The sequence below is a fragment of the Parus major genome, chromosome Z (genome assembly GCF_001522545.3).
Source record: "Parus major isolate Abel chromosome Z, Parus_major1.1, whole genome shotgun sequence".
NCBI classification, from domain to species: domain Eukaryota; kingdom Metazoa; phylum Chordata; class Aves; order Passeriformes; family Paridae; genus Parus; species Parus major.
Genome location: NC_031799.1, coordinates 36,731,221 through 36,747,029, shown reverse-complemented (window position 1 = coordinate 36,747,029; position 15,809 = coordinate 36,731,221). Strand labels below are relative to the sequence as shown.

At 39.8% G+C, this 15,809-nt stretch overlaps 1 long non-coding RNA gene across 1 annotated transcript in view; it reads left to right on the top strand.

The window, feature by feature from the left end:
- The window catches only part of LOC107198525, a 19,890-nt gene extending 4,410 nt beyond the window's left edge, over positions 1-15,480 (top strand). Inside the window, exon 2 of the long non-coding RNA XR_001519036.1 lies at positions 11,584-15,480. This is a non-coding gene — a long non-coding RNA (uncharacterized LOC107198525). The remainder of the gene's footprint in view (positions 1-11,583) is intronic.
- The last annotated feature ends 329 nt before the right edge of the window (positions 15,481-15,809 follow it).

Genomic DNA, 15,809 nt, shown 5'->3' with positions numbered 1-15,809 from the left:
AAAAAAAAAAAGAAACACGTACCCTGAAGCCTGAATAGCAGCATTTCTATCATCTGTTGTCATGACACACAGCTGACGTGGGAACACGGCAATAAGGCTGACTGCTATATGGGTTTAATTTTGGTGCAGAAATTTGCTAGAAGAAGCTTTCAAAAATATCTCTGGGTGGGAGGAAAACAGGTGGGTGCTGGTTATGTGTATGAAGCAGGAGGAAATAGTTGTCAATCTTACCTAAGCATTACTCTGCATCCATCAGCCCTTTGGTACCCTTACTACTCAAAAGGGGAAATAAATGATCCAGTCTCTCTCTGCTCCTCTCTCCTGTTACTTCTGGAGAAGGTGCTGGTGAGCCACAGAGTGCAGGGTAACTGAGCATGGCATGAACAAATAGAACCATGGTTGTCTTGGTCATGCAGTTTCGGTAAAGATACCTGTGCAGGAGGGGATCACATATCAACCATTGGAGGCAGGCGACAGTGAGATCCACTCAGGACAGACTTCTGGGACAGTATCCTCATCTAAAATGACAACTGACATTGGAGATGGGTGGTGAGTAGTGTATGGTCCATAGGGACTCCTAGGCTAAACCCTTTTTCTATGGTTGTCCATATGGGTGAGTGAGCGGACTCAGCTCAGCCTGTTGTTCAAGGGGTACGTTCAGCACTGTGTTCCTATGCCACAAACACACTTTTGTCTCAGAAGTGTCTCTTCTGTCCATGTCAGCGTACCTAGGTAAATCAGACCTAGTCAGTTTTTAGATACTCTGAGCTATCACAGCTTCTGCTGGATATGGAAGAGTGTAGGTGTTCAGAACTATTCTCTAAAAATCGCTCTTCTAACCTGTTTCTAGCTCATTTTCTTTTACCACAATTACCCTTTATTAGTACATTTCTCATCTGTTAGTCATCTTGACTAATGACTTTACTCATCTATACTAGTTTACTCACCCATTTCAATACTTTAATAGATCACAGGAACATTTTGTGAGTTAATTAAATAATCAATTAGAAGCCCAGAGATCTTTGAATGAAAAACATTATGTGATATAAGAGCAAAATACTATGATTACATCCATCAGAAAATATAATTTAATGTAGGGATTTTTCTTCTCCACATTTGGTGTTTGAACATCCGTTATAACTATGGTGGTAAAACTGGAACCCCCAGCACTGAGAGGTTTGAAAGAGAAACATCCACTGTCACAAGTTGGTCGTCTGTACTGAGTTTGAGGTGGAGGAAGAAAGGGAAGAGAGAAGGTGCCCTGGAGTGGAAGGATATATAAGCCTGTATGAGCAGAGTAATTCAGAGTACCTCTTGCAGAGAAAAGCTTGCACCTATTGTAGTCATAAAGCCAAGGGAATCATAGCATTTTATTTTATCCCCTTTTAATTGTGTTTCAACACAGTTTGAAAATCTGGATTTTCCCATACCAGTGCCTCTGTTTACTCAATGTGTGAAATTCTCCCTACTGCAGTCCCAAAGGAAAAGCCATGTTGAGTTGAAAATTTGATAGCAATGTATCCTTTGCATCTTTACTTAGCTTTTTTGGGTTTGATCCTGTCTCTTTGTCTTCCTCTGATTCTTCTGCAGCTTTTAGTTACCAGCCTCTACACTGAATATCTCATAATGTGCTCAATAAAAATTGAAGAGTTTTCACTAGAATTCTAAAAATGGTTTGCCATTTCCAGAAAGTGACAGTATCAATATTATCATCAGTCTCTTATGTAAATTGCCACCCTGTTGCTACTCACCAAAGTATCTCATATTTCTCTGAAACCAGGCTCCACATTCATCCATTCAGATTCTCTGGAACTCCTGACCTTTCTTCTGGAGATGCCCAAACCACTGACAGTCACCTTGCTGCTGGCTAGAGTAGATATTAATAATTTAAATGGTGTGAACAGTCATCAGTTGGGAAACTGTCCTTGATACTTTCCTTTTGCATATGAAGAGAAACAAAGAGGATCTAGGTGGCTTGTCTGAACTCTTATGTTGTCCCTTTCTCTTTCTTGTTCCCTTTCCCTTTCTCTAAAATCTAGAGGGCTGGAAAAAAAAATCAATTCTGAGTTTGTCTTTGGGGAAACATAACCATCTGGGAAAAATATAAGCTCTTGCTGTAGGGTCGATCTAGCTTCCCATGCTAAACAAAGAGATTGATTTTTTCCTTCTTTTTAGTTATTGCACTTGACATCATTTTTTTCAAGCCACCTTGAAAAGATAGCCTGGAATAGCATTCTTCCTATATAAACAACTCTTGTTTTAGTAAAAATGTTGCTTTCCTTTACATGTGCTCTCAGTCAGAATACCCTAAGCGAGAGAAGACTCGAATACATTTTTAAGAAGCACATATTCTTTGTAGACTCTCCACTGCCTGCTCCAGTCTGAAGACAAAATGACTGCCTGTCTGAAGACAGCAGATGCCTCAGAGATGTAAATGCTCACCAACCCTGAATCAAAGCCCCCACCATAGCTGACTATCCCCCTGTATAGGGACAGTATTGACTGTCTTTGTGTTTGTTTGCTTTATGTGTAGGGGGTTGAAAATGCTAGTGATGTTTAAACACCTCTTTAGAGTCATTACAAGATATTTTGCAAATACAGTTATTTTTCCCTGTTAAGCAGGCATGAAATGCACATTTGCTTATCAGAACAAAACAGTTCCTGGGGAGGCCTGATGTCTGTCAGGTGAATCATCTAATCTTCAGATTTAATGTATTGAACAGGGTAAATAAGTCACTTTCTGGAGATGTCTAAATATACATTTCCCTGAGAGCTTTTTGAGTCTCTAGGGTAAAGAAATAATTCTTATATAAAGACTGAGGTTTTGTTTAAAAGGTGATTACCTGAAAAAAAAAAATTAAAAAAATAGTGATATAATCATGTAGTGCACACACTAAACAGACTTATTTCCAACATTCGTCCCCATAAAAGGGCTTATTGCCAAGCTGCCTCAGCCACTTATGATTTAATAATCTGCCATAAGATATTTCCCCCTCCTGTTTAGGAGAAAAAGAAAAGCAAAAATAAAACAGATACAAATTTCACAGTTAACAGAATTGCCATACCTCTTAGGAATGTTTAAGTTACAATATAGCCTGACAAAAATCATGAAATTAAAGTGAAAAACCAGCCTTCTGTCCTTAATTCACCCTTTGTGCTTTTCCTTATTATCATGCAGAATAACTGTGCCATTTCTGCTGTGAATCTTTGCGACACTAAGCTTCCTTGCTGCATTTTCAAGATGACTTATTCTGGCTGTTAGCTACCTCCAGAACTGTTACAGTAAGTCATCTAGTCCATCTCTGCCATAGTGCAATTAATCCCTACTGCACATTTGCAAGGGCTTATCCTGCTTAATGTAAATATCCCGTATGAGCTGGTTTTCTCTTTATCTTTGTTTTACTACTGCATTATTTTTCCCCCTCAGAATATGTTAAAAAATAGATTTAATCAGGATCTTTTCCCTGACTTCATTAATTTTGTGCTAAAACAAGTGCTTGGTATTTCCCTGCAGCTGCAAAATGTTCTTGACTGTACTTTTCTTCCCAAAAGCTGACATCTGGAAGTATTGTCCTGGAAGGAATGCCCAACCTTTGATCTCACATTTGGGAGGGGTCCTTTACACCCACTTTCCCATTACGAGGTTGTTGTGCTTTGGCACCTGCTTGGGAGTACCATGTCTTCTGTTTGTCTGCCTGGCTGGCTGCTGTGACTTCACAGCACTGAAGGGCTTAGTGTCAATATCCAGCGAAGTTTTGTTGTGAAAGTGGTCACGGTCCCTCTCTTCCTGTTCTTATTTGCACATCCCACCTTGAAGTTCCTGGCTGGATTTGAAAACCCGTTGGATGACTTGGCCTGAAAGCATGTGCCTTTGGTGCATGTGTTTTTCTCTGAAAATAACATTCAGGCTGTTTTACCTTTCCAATCTCTCCCTAGGAAAGGGCATTTAAAGATCCAAACCAACTTTCTCCACCGTGCCTCCTCAGCCCCAGCAGCATTGCCACTGCCTAATCTTGGTTCTTCCCATGAAGCACACAAGACAGAACTTAGCTGTGATTAATTGATAATTAATTATGAATTACCAATTAATGAATTAATTAATTAATAATTAACTGGCAGGGTCTTCACAACAGGCTGATGCCATGGTTTACAGTCTCTGAGCGAGGTGCAGGTGCTCAGCAGAGATCATTCATGGTAAAGTCTCATGTGGCCACGTCAGAGCAAGACTATGAGAAACTTCCTGCCTTGCCCATTTTGATGTGTAGCCACTTGTCCAGGACACTTGTTTCTCAATAAGCAAGGGATTTTTCATCTGGCTCCCTGTGTTCTCAGTGATTTTTCCAGCCTACATTTAATTTTCCCCAAGGCTCGGCAGGAAAATAGAAGGAAGAAGCAGAGAAAGTTTTTTCAGAACTTTTACTCTCATATGTAAATTATGAAGAACTCCAGTGGCAACATATTTCCCACTATAATAAAAGTAAGTAGCAGTATGATTTAATGTAGCCATCATCAAGAAAGAGATGATAGGGCATCACTATAGACTCCATTTTACTGTTACGAAGCTGGAAATAAAATGCAGTATTTTAGTAACAGCCTTTAACATTTCCCTTATTTTATTTTCTTAACCTTTAACTATGATGTGAAGCTGTGCCAGGAAGGAATTGCTTATTAGCTTTGTTAATTGTATTGTCCATGGTAATTGTTAACAATTTTACTGACATCCAGAGGATGGAACAAGGCATAGGCTGCTTTTGAAGACTGTGATGGAGCGGAGTCAAGTTGAAGTTCCTAAATATTGCCTGATTCTGAAAACAAGAGTCTGAGCTCAAATTTTACATTCTTTATATTTATAGGGAATTTTTCTTGATTTCATCAATAATATAAATATTTAAATGCTAGGCATAAACATTTCTATTGCTTTTAATTGTATAATGATGAAAGGAAAATAAAGGAACTGGCCTGTCTGTCCTTACTTTGACAACTGAGCATGGGTTTTTCTGTTTATTCTTTTATCTTTCAGTGACGAACAGACAAGAGTATTTAATAAATATTTTCTTCATTGTTTACCCTTTCTAAAGAAAAGTAGCTTCCCCATTCTTCAGGTGGCTGAATCAGAGACAGAATCATTGCATATTTGCCTAGCATTCAGACAATGGAGGCAGGAGCCAGGCTGTGTTCTCTGACACAGGTGGGGAGCAGAACAAAATTAATTTCAGAAAACCAGTGCCAGAGAGCATGACAGGAGGGAACATCACCATTTTCCGGCCACTTCTCTTTACACTTGCATTGTGATCTGGGACTAGTCTGTGCCTGGATGGGACCTGCAGGAAAGTTAATAAGATTTTATTTTAAATGTATTGGTAAAATTCCATTGCCTCACTCAGGTGACTTTTAAAAAAAATTAAAATAGGCCTTAATTCTGTTTCTTTTAATTATCTTTGTAATATAATGTGGTTTGCTTGATCAAATTTAAATCTACACCTTAAATTAGGTCAGCTTACATTTCATCAGCATCCTCACATAGCCAGGACCTAATTTTGTTTTCTAAATCTTGAAGTCATATCCCCCATGTAGGAAGGACCTAATCTTGTCTTCTAAGTCTTGAAGCCATGTTCTACCTCTTCTCAGTGCAGCTGGGAGATTTCTTATTTCTGCACTTCACAGATTGCTCTCTGCCCTGCCATCACACAGTTAATATAATCAGCTCTTAAAAAGGTCAGTGATATTAACAGGTTTTGTCGATACAGAGTTACTTAGAAAACCTGATGATTAAAAAGAAGGTGTGAAAGAACAGGCTGAGATAATAGTTCACAGAGTAAAAATGATGAAATGATGGAGTAATTACAGCCTGCAAAATCAAAAAAGCCCAATATGACCAGCTGTGGGACTTGTGACAGTTTTATTAAGGCGAGGAACTGAAGAGAGGGTGTGAATGGGGCTTTTAAAAACCATTTTCCTGGCACCAGGATGCGGAGGACCTGGGTTTGCACTTGGTGGCAGTGCTCTCCTGCCCTGTCATCAGCCCTGCGCTGCCCTTGCTCCACTGCTGCCTGCAGAAGACACAGAGAGAGAGTGATGTCTCTGCAAAACCCAGGGCTCATAACCTGCCTAATATAGTTTTCTTAATTAATTTTAAATACTGTTCCTTTATTCTGATAGAGCTCTGCTGCTTTAGAGATTTCGTTGCTGTCTAAAGGACTCCCTAAAAAGAAAGGGGGGAAAGAAATTTCTGGAAATGAGTGAAAGTGTTTGTAAATATTGCAGGAACAGTTATCTGTTATCAGAGCCTCTAGAGAGTAAGGATAGATGGCAGAAGGAAAACTGTTGGTAGGTCTTAGGGGAATACTTGGTATTTAATTTTAGCCTGGGAACGCACTGACCTTCATGGACTGGCCCGATTTTTTGCTGCCCTTCCTCCCCCTTCTTTCTCCTTCCTTTTTCCTTCTTTCCCTTCTTTTCTTCCTTCTTCCCAAGCAGATTGTATTCCCATAGAGTAAATGCTGTACCTTCCCCACTCCTAGCTGGGACATATTGAAAGTAAAGAAATACACCAGCCTACAGCAATACCCATTGTCAAGGCCTTTATTGACTGTCCTTCAGCTCTCCAAGAGGACAGCAGCAGAACTGGTGCTGAAAGTCAGGTTCATTGCAAAGTTACCTGTCAGTGACAGCTCCAGAAACCACAGATTGCTCTCAAATGAAGTTCTGGTCCTTTTGGGATTCACAAAATTATGAGGATTAAGTGTACTGGACCTGAGCTGTTGCCTCTCCTTCAATAAGATATCCATAGCACCACAGGCTCTTCAAATGCCCTGTGTCTTCTGTGATAGGAATCTTCCATTTATGTAGTGTCCTGACAGACTCTTCTGGTAACAGATGGGAGTCTTCTAGAACCTCTTTAGGGTGGGCTCACTGTCATCATTTCAGCACATGATGACACAGACCTACCGACAACTCTGATCTACTCAAATAAAGTAGAATTTATGCAGTGTGGTCAAGTCTCACAATTTGATTATGAATTTCAAAGCAATACATGTTCTTCTCAGTGCTTGTCTTCATTCACATGACACACAGAGAAGCTAATTTCTCTTGTTTAAAGGGAATGTGTGGCTTTCATCTTTGTGTGGAACAGATAAAAAATGTGAAAATCAGAGGCTTTGATTGTAGGAAACCAACTCCCTCTATTTGCCTAGAAAAATGCAAGGTACTTTTGTGTCATGATCTTTACAGGCCTCAGATGACCAGTAGTTAAGATTAGTGGAGTGGTCTCTGCTTCAGCTTTACAGACCCATTTTTTGCATAACAAAATGAAATGTCTGAGACTCTGCAGCAGTTTCTTCAAGGTACATTGGTTGGTAATCCACTGTGGTGGAAAGAACTATGTAATCAGATAGTAATAATGCTGACACCAAGAAAGAAAAGTTGGGTTAAATCTGGCCTTGTATAAATACAGGATGAAATAAGAAGGAAGCTTTATTAAAATTAGAGGGAATCTGGAGATATCCTTATTGAAGAATCAGGAGAGAGAAATCAAATGTATTTTTAAATGAACTTGTCTCTGAGAAGAAGGTGAAGTTCACCAGACCAGACACCAGTGGTGCAGGGGACATCTTTATTTACTCATATTTGGAGGTTGGTTATGCACCATGTAAGTTCCTAGTCCATTCTAGGTGCAGAGGTTAAATACTTGATGTTCAAATGGGCCCAAAGCACAGAAATCATCTCTACCATGACACAGGGTGAAAAGTAAGGCTAATGTGGTTTCTGTGGCTGATTGGGACAGGTTGTTCAGCAGTAAACATTGTTCATGGATTTATCTATCAGCAGAGATGAGCCTCATTGTTTTTAAAGTTCAGTGGAGCTGCTGATCAGCCCAATCACAGTAATGAACAAAGGCTGTGAAATAATTTGTATCCTCTATTAGAGACAAACAAGCAAGAACACCACTTAAGGAAGCAATATAAATAATGAATGAGTAGAGAAATATGGCCCTTTCTGACACAAATGATGCTGGTTTTAATTTGTGTTTATGGCACCTAAAGTAATGGGCACATGAAATATGCATGGAGAGAAAGAACCAGGAAAAAAAATCCCTGCAGAACCTGACCGCAATCCCCTGGACTCTGACCAAATCTTGCAATAGGAAAAATGTAATGAGTCAAAAAGAAAGCTCCAGTAGGAAGAGAAAATAATAAACACAGGAAAAATACAGCGCCTATCTTTCTCTGGTGCCTGCTACACTACTAGGAAATCAAAACACTTTTTAGGAAATGAGCTCAAAGTGTATGACTGCCTAGTGAGACAGTCTTTAGCATTTGGTATAATGAAGTCAAATCTTTATGGAGGGAAAGACAGTGTTTCAGTGTTGCTTATGTGTAGAAAGTCTGTTTAAAATATATTAATCCCTCTTTCAGGAGTCATTCAGAGTGGTTTTCCTCTAAATTTAAGAACAGTATGCCATGACTCAGAATAAAATAAGAATGTAGCCCATCATCATGGATCTTACTCTGGAAAAACAGGTTAAGTTTAGTTAAGTTCTTTCATGAAGAACATTTTAGAAATTTGTAAATAACGAATAAAATGATTTTAGCTTTCATAATTGAAATTACTTGTTCCTGGACTTTTTAGAATCTGGAGAGTTTACAGAGGTGTTAATATGTCTGAATATGATAGGTAGGGTCCTATGTTTGTTTAATTGAGGTGCTGAACAGTAGTGTCCCAAACCTGCAGTGACTAGAGTGATTACAAGGTATTGGTTTTTGTCCTAGAATAAGAGTGCAAACATTTTGTTCGAGCTTAACCATAGAATCTGGTTTCCCAAAGCATCACATATGATTTTCATCTCAGGAAACAACAGGCCAGCCCTTTCAGCAGTGCTTAGAATGGAATGGGATACAGGTGTTATATATTTGAATTTTAAATGCAGATTTTTCTGAATTAATTTTTCCACAAAAGTGATATGGTACCAAATATTTCATAAGAGGACTTCTGCATATTATAACAAGACTCCTGTACTTTCTCTTCACAACTGCCTGAAGCCATGTGCCTAGAACACTCCTGTACATGTGTAACTCACGTATCAAAATCACATCTCCAAAGATGGTGTCTTATCCATCAAAATGTTTGTAATGTGTATGCATGGCCTGGTTTTGGTAGCAGTGGGACTACAGGGGTGTCTTCTGTGAGAAGCTTCTGGAAGTTTCCTTCATGTCCAGCAGAGTCAATCCTTGGTAGCTCCAAAGACAGATATTCTGCTGGCCAAGGCTGGGCCAATTAGAAATGGTGGTAATGCCTCTGTGATAACAGATTTAATAAGAAAGAAAAGTTATTGTGCAGATGCAATTGTAGCCAAAGAAGAGTGGAGTGAGAACATGTGAGAGAAACAACTTTGCAGACACTAAGGTCAGTGCAGAGGAGGGGGAGGAGGTGCTCCAGGTACCAGAGCTGAGATTTCCTGACACCGGTAGTACAGCCCATGGTGAGGCAGCTGTGCCCCTGCAGCCCATGCAGGTCCATGGGGATGCAGAGATCTACCTGCAGCTCATGGAGGTCCATGGGGATGCAGAGATCCACCCGCATGCTGGAGCAGGTGGATGCCTAGAGAAGGTTGTTACCCTGTGGAAGGCTTGTGGAGAGAGGGACCCTGCTCCCATGCTGGAGTGGCCTGTCCTTGAAGGACTTGTACCCTGTAAAAGAGTGACCCAGGCTGCAGGAGTTTTGGGAGAACTGCTGCCCATGGGATGGACTCACACTGCAGCAGTTTGCAGAGTGCATTCACACTGGAGAAGTTCATGGAGAACTGGCTCCCGTGGGAGGGACCCCACAGTGCAGCAGGGAAACATCTCCCCTCCCTGAGCAGTGGGAGAAGCCCTGGGTGATGAACTGACCATGACCCCCATTCCCTGCCTCCCTGTGCTGCTGGGGTAGAAGATACAGCTTGAGGGGAGGGGAAGGTATATTTAAGAGCTTATTTTACTTCTCATTGTCCTGCTCTGATTTTGTCAGTAATAAATTCACTTCATATTTCTAAGTTGAGCCTGTTTTGCCCCTGATGGCATTTGATGCGTGATCTCTCCCAGTTCTTATCTCAACCCATGAACCCTTAGTTATTTCTTTTTATCCCAAGTACAACTCTGGAGGAGAGTAAGAAAGTGGCTTTGGTGGGTGCCTGGCATCTGGCCAGTGTCAATGCACTCACCACTGTATTATACTTTTGAATTCTGGAGAGGCTGTGTAAAATTCTCTGGGTTCTTTTCCTCAGGATCAGGATTGATGAGCAGAGAGATGGGTTTCACGTTCAGACTTAGAATGTTTATTTTGCCTTATCTATATTACATTCTTACAGTCATTAAATACTTCACACTAATCTAACAAGCTACAAATGGCAACCTCAGGCTCTGTCCACAAGGCCTTTTAAGCATAAACTATCCAATTATCAAATGCCAAGTAACTTATTTTTTACTTTTAACCCAATAACCAAACACCTGTGTTCCGCATTGCTTATTTTTCTGTCCAATCAACCAATACCACTCAAATCCATGAGGAAGAAGGAAGAAAGGCAAAGATAAGCCAATGCCCAAGAACCTCCATCTTGTCTCTTATTCACTACTATATCTCAAACTCTAAACTCTATATTTTTCACCCAGTGACTTAACATAATTCCATCTAATTTATACATTCACATTCCCAGCTTCTCCACTCAGTTTTAGAAGCCTACTCAATGGTCTTAAGTTAAACCCAATGTTCTCCTGAGTGCCTGAGCCTGTCAGCACAGATAAAGGGACGTTTTCTGTCCCTGGGACTCCAACAAGGCTGTACTGAAAATTGTTAGTCCCCTACAAAGTGAAAGATAATAGCCAGTAGACAGAAGAAAGTTTTCAGGAAAGGAAATAGAACCCCACTTCACAACAAGAACAAAGTCAGAGACAAAACTTTCAAAGGGTTAGGACAGCAAAGGAGTAGGTGTCTTGATGGTCGAGTATCTTCCTCTGAAATGCTAGAAAAATGTCAGAGTGCAATTTCTGTCCAACATGACTTTGGCACAGATAATTCTTCAGGATCATGGCATTAGCAGGCATGTGGGCAGAAGATGAAGGAAGCTGCTTGAGGTCTCTTTCAGTTCCACTGGTTCAGTGAGCTAATGTAATGATGCTATTGTTTGAGAGTTCATGGTAGTATTTAAGTTGTGGGATTGCTCTAGCAAAACTCATTAGAATTAACAATACATCTTGGTTAGAAGGGTAGTGTGATGTGCAGTGTCCAGCTTCCAGGGTGTATAGGGGTCTTTGTAGAAATCCTCAGTATGTTTTCTTTCTCCTTGGTTGGAAGATTTTGTCCATGCCAAAGGGAAAATAATCAGTCAAGGGTGAGCAGAACTGTGATGGAAGCAAAAGACCACAGGTGGGAGAACGGTTCAAGCCTGGGCTTCACTGGGAACTTCGATTGTCCTGGCAGGTGAAAGTGGAACAGTTCCTTTGTGTTTTGTTTGTGTGCCTAAAAATGCATTTGAGAATGCATCTATCATTTTTTGTTGTCAAATATGTACCTTAAGTATTCACAAACTATTGTGTCAATTTTTTTCAGCTGAAAGTCCTTTGCAAGTCCCATATGAATCTGCCAAGAAGTCTGGCCACTCAAAACATGAATTTTCCAGATAATTTGCTGAAAAGGGGAGTAAAAAGGAAGAAGGCCCATCTCTAATGACCCTGATGACAAAACCATTTGTCTGCAAGGACTTCTCACAGATGACACAAGAATTTAGTGTTTACCCAAATGTCTTTGGGTCAGATCTTTACATAAAACAAACTGGAATATACCTTTATGTAGCTCAATCTTTTTCAACTGATGCTTCAGAAATTTTCTATGAAGAGCCTCCACTTAAAAAAAGAAAGTAGTGATGCTACCACAGTCCATGCCAAAATGTACCAATAGGATACAGGCTGGAATCTTCAGCAAGTGGAAGTCAGTCTATCTCCAAGATTTAAATATTTATATAGGCCCTAGCTGGCATGAACAGCATATGCATTTCAGCAAGGACAAAGGAAGAGTTCATCATTCCTTTACAAGGACTCCCAGCCAGGTATTTCTCATTCTCACCTGTTCCTTTCTCCCAAACAGTCCACAAAGCCCAATCTGTGACATTCAGCAAGGACTGGATGACAAGCATGGTAGCAGAAAAGCCTCAGCAAGCCTAAAATTCACTGGGTAGGTAAAGAAGGACTGTAAAGAAGTGCCCTTTCCAGGATTCTGATGGGAAGCATAAACAGGCAAAACTGTTCTTTTCTTGCACGCTGACTTTTCACTGTGGATTTCCTACTCAAAGGCCTTCTGACCACAAGGCAGCATAAATGAAAACATATCAACCTACTGGTAGAAATGTACCTGCCCCTTAGCTGTTATTCAAAAGGGTCTGTGTGCAATGAGCAGGGATCAGACTTTACTACAGGAAATATATATACCATGTTAATATCTCTTGTTTACCAGTTAATATCTCTTGGTCTGAAGAGCTAAACAAATATGTTACATTTTATTGTCCAGGAAACCAAACAGTGTCCCCCAGCAGGTAGTACCATAGCTTTTTTGTTGCATTGGGCTCTGTAGGGATCCTGAGCTTCAAGCAAAACATGAGCTTGAAAAAAAATACAAAACTTCTCAGCAAGTCCCAGGTTTACAGTAAAAGTAACAAAGCTAATTGACAGAAAGAAAAAGTGCAGCTGTCAAGGCAAGAAGGACATTGTTTTCAAAAGAAAAGTAGCTTTCTCTGTTCAGGGGCTTTTGCTTTATTCTCATCTGTGCTGTAGTGCAAAATGGTGGGCTCAAGATAAAAAGCAGCATTCAGTGCCACTTTTGCTAGCAGCCAGTGATGAACTTGCAGAAACCTTCCAGACCCTTTCCAAATGGGACCAGGTTTGGGCTAGATCTACTTTGAAAATTGTTGCAGCACTATCTTGGTCCCTTTCATGTGCATTTAAAAATAAGGTAATCTGGGATTCATACTCCTGGTATGGAAAGTAAGACATCCTCAAGGAGACCTCCTAATAGACCTCTAGTTTTTCAAGCTGAACCACATCCTCAAGCTGAACATCATTGTTAATAGCAATACATTTCCACTTTCCTACCCAACCCTATGATGGGTCATGCTTGACTAGAGGTGTGTCTGTTTTGTGGTGCTGGAGTAATTCTGCTGAGGAAGAGCATAATTCTGGGGGGCCAAGACTTGTGCTCTTCACAAAATGTCTTAAAACTATCTGGAGTGGATTCCCTTTCTTGTCCAAGATGAACAGGCAGCATAGTAGATTTTGTACTACTAATAAAAGTCAGTTTGCCTAGGAGGGTCTGATGTCTGCAAATTCTTAAATATTAACAGGACCACCATCTTTGCGTTTAAAGAAAATAAAACAAAACCAAAACCAAACCACACATATTTTGCAAATATATTTATTGGAAAAATTGCTTAACTAACTTTAAATTGTGCTTCAGATGAATACATTTCAGACAGAGAAAAGCAGTACAAAGCAAATATATAAAGTGACACCACAATCCCAAATGTATCATGCACAGCTCTAAAATAAGCAGATTTTTCTTTGATAAGTCACTTAGAGTATTTGAATATTGACTGGGAAAACAAGTCTTCATGGAAGAAATTACTTTTTCTATGCATTGTGGAAAAAAAATTCCTAGAACATGGGCAGGGTGAGAACTAAAATCCCTGATGAGTGCTATTTGTTATGAAATATAATGCTTTGCAGTTCTTTGGAGGAGGGATTTTCTTGCCACAAAGACTGTATTATTTCAACACTTATTTTAATGAAAATATGTCCAAATGCATTTGTTTAGCTGTTTTCACTCCTGTTTCATTGAGCAGGAAGTTTCAGAATATATGATTTTTGAAAAACCTATGTGGAAATTGCACCAAAAAATGTGCTTTGAAGTAATGGTATTCTTATATTTTATCATAATGAAATACTGAAATAAAAATTTGAAACACAAGGTTTACTTCCATATGTTGATTCAACACAATTTTTTCTTAAACACTTTGTCTGCCATCACAAAAATCAGAATACCAGTAACCTCAGAAAACACCAGCACTATACCCTAAAATACAAAATGTCTGTGTGATCCCATTATGGCTAGGAAACTGTTCCAGTGGAAAGTATTAGCCATTATCAGAGGTCATTAAAAAAATCCTTCCTATTGGCTTTAAATCTTTATTACTTGCCAGGAGAGGAAATTTTTCTGGATTTACAATTTTTATTTTTTTTTTTTACATGGAGTAGAGACACCACAGTTCTTGCTTCAGTTGTGTGCAGAGAAAATCGAAAATGGAAAGACATCCAAGATCTTCTGAGATTCTGGAATCCAGTGGGGAAGGCTGACCTTTTGCATGTGGGATGAATATATCCCACAGAAATTTCAGATTGGTGCCAACCCCAGCACTGATTTTTTTCAGCACTGATTTTTTTCAGTTCAACTGCTGGCTGGCCATGAGCTATACCAAAGCTGCCAAATTCATTTCTCAATCAGGAGCAAGTGATTGGCCCTGGCTCTATGGCACTGCAAAGATGCAAGTTGTGCAAACAGCTGATTTGATCATGTCTCCTTTGCCTGGCATTAGGCAGCTTATGACTTTGAAATATTTATTATATTGCCAGAGTTAACTGATGTTTTCTATAGCAGAACCCAATATGTTTGATAAACAGTGAGAATTTCCTTGGCAGTTCAAGGAATGGATCTTTTCACCCCAGTGTCCTCATATTTTGCAAAATTCCCATTCATCTACACAAGGTTGCCAAGCCATGAGAAGATATTCACTGTGAGGTCTACAACTTGGAAAGAGAGGCTCACCATTCAGGAGGGCCACCACCATCGGCCAGGTAGTGCAGGGACAATCAGGTCTGGGAACAGGCACCAGAGATGCTCTGGATGGACTCTGGCACTGCAGCCACAATAGGAGGGGAAGGGACATTATTAGGACCCCAAACATTCTGCTCCAAGGCAGAAAGCCATCTCAGCCTCTGGATGAGATGATGTGGTTATCAAGATCTGGCTTAGGGCTGGGAAGAAAAGCATTTTCTGTGATTGTCATGGTGTGATAGTACTTTTGATCCTGGGCAAGCCAGAGATCACACAGAAAGAAAACCAACACAACAACCCACAAACCCGCAACAAACAAAAATCCACCCCCACATTAAATTAAGGATCAGATTGTTCCTATTTTAACTCTGTTGATTCATCTAGATTCATCTTCCAACAAGATTCCTGCACAAAGAGCTTGGGGCATCTAAAGAACTAAGGGCTTGGGGTCTGGAAATGCTTAGTTGAAATTTTGGCTCTTTCACTACCTTGTGCAGTTTCCAGCTGGGTAATTCATGTTTCAGTGTCTCAGATGGTTCATCAGCAACTCAGAGCGACAGCAGTGTCCTCATAGAAGTAGAGATCAGAAAATAAAACCATGTTCCTAAATATGTAGATTATTAACAGTGAAAAAGAGTAAACACAAAGGAGAAAAACATGCTTATTTTTATGATGGAGTAGCTATGTAAAGGATTATGATTTTGGCTATCTAGGTAATATAGCTCCTAGTGACTTTGTGAGGAAAAGTTTTAAATTAGTTGCAAGTTGACAGCTGTTAGTTATCGTCATCTGAGCATATATTTGTATATCTGAAGATTATGGTAAATTACTTGTATTTGATGTCTGTATTAAATGGTATTTAAGGAGTGGGTTGACTGTAATGTGCAACTAAAAGGATAGAGTTAATTCTGTCCTGGGGATATTACTCCAAATCTTTGTGACAGCTATTCTGAGGG